Source organism: Triturus cristatus, chromosome 7 (assembly GCF_964204655.1).
Source record: "Triturus cristatus chromosome 7, aTriCri1.1, whole genome shotgun sequence".
NCBI classification, from domain to species: Eukaryota; Metazoa; Chordata; class Amphibia; order Caudata; family Salamandridae; genus Triturus; species Triturus cristatus.
In genome coordinates, this window is record NC_140590.1 from 1,841,420,735 (window position 1) to 1,841,429,090 (window position 8,356).

Below are 8,356 nucleotides of genomic sequence, written 5' to 3' on the forward strand. Positions count from 1 at the left end.
GTCCATCAATAGTGCTTTTTGCATTTGCCACCCTGAGTGGGACGGGTATGCTCAGACGTGAGTCCCGTGCTCTCCATGCCACTGGAATCAAGTCATCCTGGCTGAAGAGGGGTGAAACCCCGAAACCGGTCCTAGGATGCTTGTTTCCAGTCCAGGGATGACCTGGCCTGGTAGTTCGGGCTGGACTGTTCCCATTGGGCACAGGGTCAAGACTGATTTGCATACAGCTGGGTCCAAACTGGAATGGCATGTTGAGCAAAAAAACCGATGGATTTTGGCCCAGATCTCTGTACTGGGGTGAATGTACGACATTGTTCTGCATTCTGTCCATCAATAGTTCTTTTTGCGTTTGTCACCCCGAGTGGGACGGGTATGCTCAGATGTGATTCCCATGCTCTCTGTGCCACTGCAATCAAGCTATCCTGGCTGAATAGGGGTGAAACTCCAAATCCGGTCCAAGGATGCTTGTTTCCAGTCAAGGGAGGACCTGACCTGGCCTGGCAGTTCGGGCTGGACTGTTCCCATTGGGCAAAGGGTCAAGACTGATTTGTATATGGCTGGGTCCCAACTGGAATTGCATGGTGAGCAACAAAATGATGGATTTTGTCCCAGATTTCTGTCCTGGGGTGAATGTATGACATTGTTCTGCATTCTGTCCATCAATAGTTTTTTTTGCATTTGTCACTCCGGAGTGGAGGTCCCGGGGCTTGGTGAGTACCTATTTAATTATTACAACTTTGTGTCTGTTCTTCTGCTCTATGTTATATATTGCGAATATCTTTTTTTCCTTCCAACCAGCTAGAATGTTGCTGCTTACAATACATTCCAGGTTAATAACGTTTAAAAGTCTTCTGTGATTATGACACAGGTGCTCTTCTGTGCTACTACTAATCTTACTTGTTTGCAGCGTTGCGTTTGCGCTTGCTTAGCGTGATTCTTTACGAGTTTATTTTAGAGAAATTAAGTTACGTAATGCTACAGTGACTCACGTCCACTCCTTACTTTGTCCTGTCACTAATAGATAGGGGCGGATTGATACTTAGGTTTAGGTACTTTGTATGAGCTTCTAATTGGTTAGTGGTATGCGTGATGGCCCCCCTCACTCAGTTACGTGACGTGCTGCTAGTACGGCAGTCTTTAGAACCTTTTCTAGTTTGTTCAATGAGTGGAGGTAGGCTTAGCAGTTACTTAGCAGTAGCAGATCAGCATCAATCAAACCAAAATTTGGTGTATACAAAAAATTTAGTCATGTTCATGTGTCCTCCATGATTGGACCATACGCATTGTTGAGGAATACAGTGAAAATGCATACTTAATGTACAATTGGCATGCCTGGAATAGGTCGGCTAGGTTGGGTGGTACGTTGTACTACTACTTAGGCTTAGTTGTAACTTAGTTTTCTGGAATCAGAAGGGAAGATTGGATTACTGTTGATAAATAGTAACTTAAGTAGTCGAACTGCGAATCCCCCGATATTACATGTTGACCAGATGAGATCGGTCAATGTAGTTATTGCAATTGTTGTTTACATAAGTGTTTTTTGACCGTTGTTGAAAAATATTGTATTTGTTTGACACCATCCATCAATGTTTGTCTCTTTCTTATATCTTTCCAGTTCATCAGCACCCAGGGGCAGATCGACAGGGACTGGGCAGTCGGCGGGACAGGAACACCACCAGGAGGACACCGCTGAGGGCTCCTCTGCTGGCCCCAGTAAGTCTTCTTGTTTTTAATAATATTTCTTATTCCATAACTTTTACTGCCCCATTTTTCCCGAACTATAGTGTGTTTCCAAATGCTATATTTTTACCACCAATTATCCTTCGATCTGTACGGTTTCAAAAATCTTATCCCTGCCTCCGCTATGATGACTCTGAGTACTACTACTACTACTACATACTATCAGTCTGTCTGTACTGTAGTAGCTAGTCTTGCCCAGTTGGCCAGTGCCACTCTTTGTGAAAGGTTGTAATATAAAACTCATATTCACCAGTAGCTCGTACAATCCGTTGGGTCGTTGTGAGGAAATATGAATTTTTATGGTCAATTGTGTCCCCTATCTTGACCCCAACGGCTCCATGTACATGCTACAAGTACATGTATGTTCCCTCCACTTCAAGCTATGAAGACGCAAATACAATTGTGTCCAACGTTAATATGTACTCTTTCATATCTGCCATAAATGGGCCAGATATTCCGTTCCTAAGTATGCCTTGCCACCGTCTTTATATGGTATACTTTTCACGTTTTCCAGCTCTGGCCAGGTAGGCCCTGAATTCTGCCATCGAGCTTTTTCCTGTTTCTGCCTCTGAATGCTCCAGCCTGGACCTGCATCTGTATCCATGAACTTTGTCTTACTTCCTGCGCGGCTAACGGTGCCTAGCCCGGCCTGTTGCCTGCCAAAACTGTATTCAGCCTTCAAGTTATCTGCTCCGCTCCTCAAGAAATGCATTCTTGTCTAGTAGCTTAGGTAAACATCCCTCCAGCTGCAGAGCAAAGGGCCCGGCCTTACAGTCTCCGTGCAAGTAATTCATGACTCTCGTTACCATGGTAGGCCCATGCCCCCTCGCATCTCATGTAGACACTTAGACGCTTGTACACGCACTAGCAGTCAGTATAGAATAGGATCTGTCCGAGAAGACCTTTCCTTCCAGATAATATAGTTCCTTAAACACAAGATATTAGATATGATTTAGGACTAGGTTGTCCTGACACCCCAGACTTCTGTCTCCTCATGTAGGGCTAAATGTCAAGTTCCCTTCACCCTCTAGTTACACGTCAATCACACGTCATGCGGCTGCGCGCGCATCTCTGCCATGTATTTTTGCTGACTTTGCAGGATTCTCTTATGGATCCACCCACTTGTGTCATCATCATAATGACGTTTTTAGTATACGCCTCTATGCACGCCTATTGTAACGCCTTTTTTATTACGTATGTGTATTCTTATCAGCTGTAACGCCTCCTGCATCTGTCCTTACTGTAATACATTACTATATATATTATAACCTGTCAATAATGTATTGCGGATCCCTTCCTGAACCTTCGTGGTGACGGAACTCGATTGCCTGGTTCGAACCATCATCATCATTCCTTTGTAAGGAATAAATTCCCTATTATACCCTCGAATACCACGGATTCTGCCTCTTATTTTTACTGAGTTATTCGTATTGTATTTTACCGCATAAATTAAGTCTAGGTAATTGAAATTTACCACATAATTGGCGCCCAACGTGGGGCACCTCTCACACCCCACGCGCCGGAGGTGCGTTGCAGACCCGGTCTCCTGCCACAGCCGGACGGACAATTACGCGTACCCGCAGGATTTCCTGTATCTCCCTCAGGCCAACGGGGGCGACTGAGGCTGCGATCAACACCCAGACGAGGCGGTGAGGAGTGCGGAGAATCCCGACCAGAGCCTAGCTGAGAGAGCAAGATCCGAGGTATACAGAGGCCCACCAGATTCCGAAGTTCCGAAGTATCTAAGTCACGAGTCGAGTCCAGTCCAGTTTGGTCTAGTCCAGTCCAGACTTCCGAGGCCTTCCGTTCCGTGCTTCCCGGTGAGTACCGTTGCTGGGGACGCATCTAGACGTGCACATTAGTTTGTGCCGGTCAAGACGGGTCTGGGTACACAGACCTGGTCTGCACTGTGTTAGCAGTGTATCTGTGCTGTTTAGCAGTACATACAGTATATTTAGCATTATGCAGTTAACTAGTTTTATTCTAATTATTATTGTTCGTTCTAAATGTTTTGATATGTTTTAAATGTCGTGGTATGAGTGATTGTTTGATCTCCATTATTGTGTTTATTGTAATTATTGTGTTCAAGACCGAGTAAGAATTAAGTAGCAAGGTTCAAGATGCCGTTATTTTCAAAATTAAGACAGATAAAAACTAGAAAAGGGATACTCGAGGAAGCTGTTCCCATCCCACCTAGGGACACTCCAGGGTACTTTATGTACCATAAACATGGCCTAGATGCCGTATTATATCTTGATCTATGGGTGGACTACACCAAGGATTTAGCAGAGAGTCAGAGATGGCCCGCTGCTGGAACATGGGATGCAGATTGCATCATGAGAATAGAAGAAGTATTATGGAAAAAGAAAGCCAGACAGTCACAGAAGGATGCCATTGAACTATGGCGTAAAGAATCGCATAGACGCACAGAGAAAGCGCTCAGAAAGGAAGAGAGAAGTAGGGAAGATTAAGAAAAAGCCCGAGAAAACATTTTAATTGACGAAGGTACCCGAGTAAAAACAGAACAAGTAGACAGACAACGAAACACTCTTATGAATGGTATGTATCCTCTTCTGGCCGAGGGTTTGCCTAAGGCCACCTTGGAGGTACCAAAAGATCTGCCACCTCCGTTACTCCCGATTAAAGTACATCCCAAGACCGCAAAAGACATTTTCCTTTCTTCCTATTTAGACGATGCAGCCCCCGAATATGCTAATGGTGCGCAGCCACGCACGCCACCCGTTAACGACGCTCAAACCCAAAATCAGCTGCACCCACCTCCGCAGCAACAAACTCCTACTCAAGTTCTAACCATTCCATCTGTTTCTACAGTCCTTCCTGCACCCACACTCTCTACCCTACACCCAACAAATCCTTTTGGACTTGGCACCTCGGGAGGTGCGACAGGAGGTTTTTCCACGCCACCGCCAACAACTAGATTGACTTATAGAGATTTAGCATACCAACGTACACCCCAAAGAGCTAATGACAATATATTAAATGAGCCTCTTTCAGATTGTAGATATGATCCAGTGCCAGGAAAACACGACAGAATGTTGCTATCTTCAGTACGTTTACGACGAGCTGCAAACTATTTAATGACGTTACCAGGAATGGTTGAACATCTAGACAAAATATATCGCTTTATCCAAACAGGGCAAGGTCCTGAAAGTATTGCCGAAGCCATGGAATACCAGAAAGTAGACATGCAAAAATTATTGTTATGCTTTTTCATAAACTGCTTGATCAGAAACAGAGATAGGCCTGAGGTAGATTCGGAGGAAATGCAAGTACTTACCAAATGGGGTCAGAATATAACAGACGGGAGACATGATAAACAGAAGTGTATAGAAGTCATGTGCCGAAGGATCAGAAAAGAAGTAGAACGAATACATGAAAGAAGAGTAGAAGCAGATAAAACTGAATCAGAGGAAGAGGAGGAGGAACAGTCAGAAATGAACACAGGACAATTTGAATTACCAGCTAAACAAATGATAGCTTATGTAGGAAAAGGAAGATCCTTTAATAAAACAATACGTCCGATACGTCCAGAATGTAACAGAATTTTTCAAACAGTTATCTCAAATCCAAGGACCCCTGAACACTTATTCCAGGCTACTGATAAATTACTTCGAGAACGAAGGGGGTACCATGTGCTCGATTCTATGGATGAACAAGAATTAGCCAGGTCAGCAGTACAATGGGCTGACAGCTCTGAAAAATACAGTGATGATGAGCTAGCACATACGTTTCTGAATCTCGCCCCAGACGAACAGCGTTTAGCTAGTATATACATGATACAACATCTCCTTATATTATATAAAGGCCAACACTCTGATCCTGGTCCCCTACCTGATATATTGATAGAACTACTCATGAATAAATGGAGAGGTCTAGGTACCGATCTAATTAAAGTAATTCTAGAATACAGACATAGATATAGTGCCTTTTTGTGTCCAGAACATGATCCAGCTCCTTCCATGGAGAGAAAAACGTATTACATAGACAGACAGAATCCCTTACGCGAAGTACACCCAGTTAGAAATGATGACAATACGTTTAGACGCGTGTTTGTGTACACGCCCATAACTAAAATAGAACTATTGGAAATGAAAAAATTAGTGCCCAGCCATGACAAAGATCCAGCAGGTTTTCACCGTGAACTAAAGGACATGTTACTCATGGGTGATTATACCTATCCTGACATTATGAAAATATTGAAAGTATTATTGCCTGCCGGTATTTATGAGAAACTCAAAGAAAAAGAATGGGAAGTGGGAGACCAAAAGATTGATTGGACCGCATTAGAAACCGAAGAAAATAACAGAACTGCAGGCGTAGGGCTTGGGGACAAAACAAAAGCATTGCCAGGATTGTTAGTACAAGTATTGCCACGTTTATTAACTACGAAAAAGGAAGATTGGGGAGCAATCTCAGCTTGTAAACAGAAACCCGAGGAAGACACTAGTGATTTTTATTCCCGATTTGAAAAATGTTTTGGTATTAATAGCGGCCTGAAAGCAAATAGCGAGTCATATCCACATCTTTTTGTAACAAAACTAGTCGAGAATTCCCTACCACAGGTTAAAAACAGAGTATTGAAAGTTGAGAGCACTTGGCAAGCTAACACTCCTTCACAAATGTTACAAATGTTACAGTATCACCAGAATAGAATTAGAGAAGAACAAGAACACGAACAAAGACGTATGAAAGACACGAAAATGAAAATGCTTGTCGCTCAGTCAGTTCCAGCTGACGGTCATAAAAAGGGTGCGACACAGTCCAGTAATTCAGCGGTTCCCGTTAAAGGGACATGCAACTATTGTAAACAGCCAGGTCATTATATAAACGATTGTGCAGTTCTGAAACATAATATCTCTACGGGTAAAACGAAGGAGAGACCGCGTCCGCCTAGACAAGATCAGATCCAACAACAAGTACCTCAGAATGTACAGCCTATGCAAGCTGCACAACAGACCGTACCACAACCACAGCCACAGCCTATTGCTGCAACACAAAACACGACACAACAGATGTACCAGTATGCACAAAATGACTATCCAGAGTATCAGCGCTACACATGAAATAGCCTAGAGAGGGAAGTTGGCTTACCCCTTATTGAGGTTCCTGTAGATCAAGAGGGTCCTTATGTACAGAGTCAAGTATTAGGGAAAGACCGAAAGTTTCTACTTGATACAGGGGCAAGCAGAACAACTATAAGTCACGATGAAGTTCCAGGGGCACCCCTCTCAGGCTCACAAAATATTTCCCTTGGTTTTTCAGGAAAGCCTACTATTAACGAAGTATCGCAACCACTTGCATTTACAGTCGGTCCATTGACACGGACTACAGATCTATTGCTTACAAAATCATGCCCAGAAAACTTGTTAGGTATAAAAACATTGAAAGCTCTAGGAGCTATAATATGTTGTTCTCCGGACGGAGTACGACTATTTTTGCGTGACTTTAAAGGTCACTACGTGTCTAGAGACATGGATCACAGGTTACAGAACCTACCTGCACATTTATGGGCACAAGGCCCTACTGATGTAGGTTGTATGCACATTACACCATATCGAGTCACACTCAAAGCAGGAGTGGTACTACCACGAATGCGACAATACAAGTTACCGCCAGATGCTGTAGTGGTGTAACGCCCTGAACGTCTCAGGATCGTTTAACAGACACGACAATGAGGACGCAACCACTTGTTAAGGGTTAGTTCTTTTAATGAAGGCAAATAAAATACAAAGAACAAACAAAAGTTATAGTCACTGGAATCCTCCAGGCTAAGTACGTTACCAGCCCACAGCACGGATGGTCCTAACCGTCCTCTGCATATACGCCGATCCCGGCGTATGCCAACAGAGGGCAGAAATGAAATGGCCGACAATGCCAATCGGTAGGCTGTGAGGGGCACGAAGAGTGTTGGGGAGAATCGAGGAGTCAGGGAAACACCCAGCCGGGGTCTCTACCTGAAGGGAGCAGCCGCTCAACCTCTTCCTCAGACTGCACCGGGACGCGGAGTCACCTCCTGGTGATGCGTCACCGATACCCCAATCACAAGCAAGAAGACTGAACCGAGAGCAGCCGCTCGATCGATCCTGTGGACTTCCGAGTCTGTAACGCGGCAAACACCTCCTGGTGTGCGTTACAGCTGGCAGTCCCTGTGTCTCTGGTCCGGCTGGGAGTTACGACTCCAACCAGCAAAAGCGCCACTGCGCTTGGACTCAGCCGAGTCAAAAAGCGAAGCTCAATGGTTGACCGGTAGAGCTTCCGGGTCCTTCACAGGTGACGATGGGGCAAGACACGGCCCAGGGAGTAACGACTCGACCTACCTCCGTTCTTGCCTTACTGGAGCACCACTCCGGAACACTGCTCTTCACGAAGCAGGTACGTCGGTGTAAACACAATATCCGACAGCCTTGTACCTCCCGGTTCCTCCCTTTATAGGGCGTGTTTTCCTTGAGTTATGTAACAGCTCTCCTGTTTACATAAGGGCGTGTTTCCCTTGAGTTATGTAACAGCTCTCCTGTTTACATAAGGGCGTGTTTCCCTTGAGTTATGTAACAGCTCTCCTGTTTACATAAGGGCGTGTTTCCCTTGAGTTATGTAA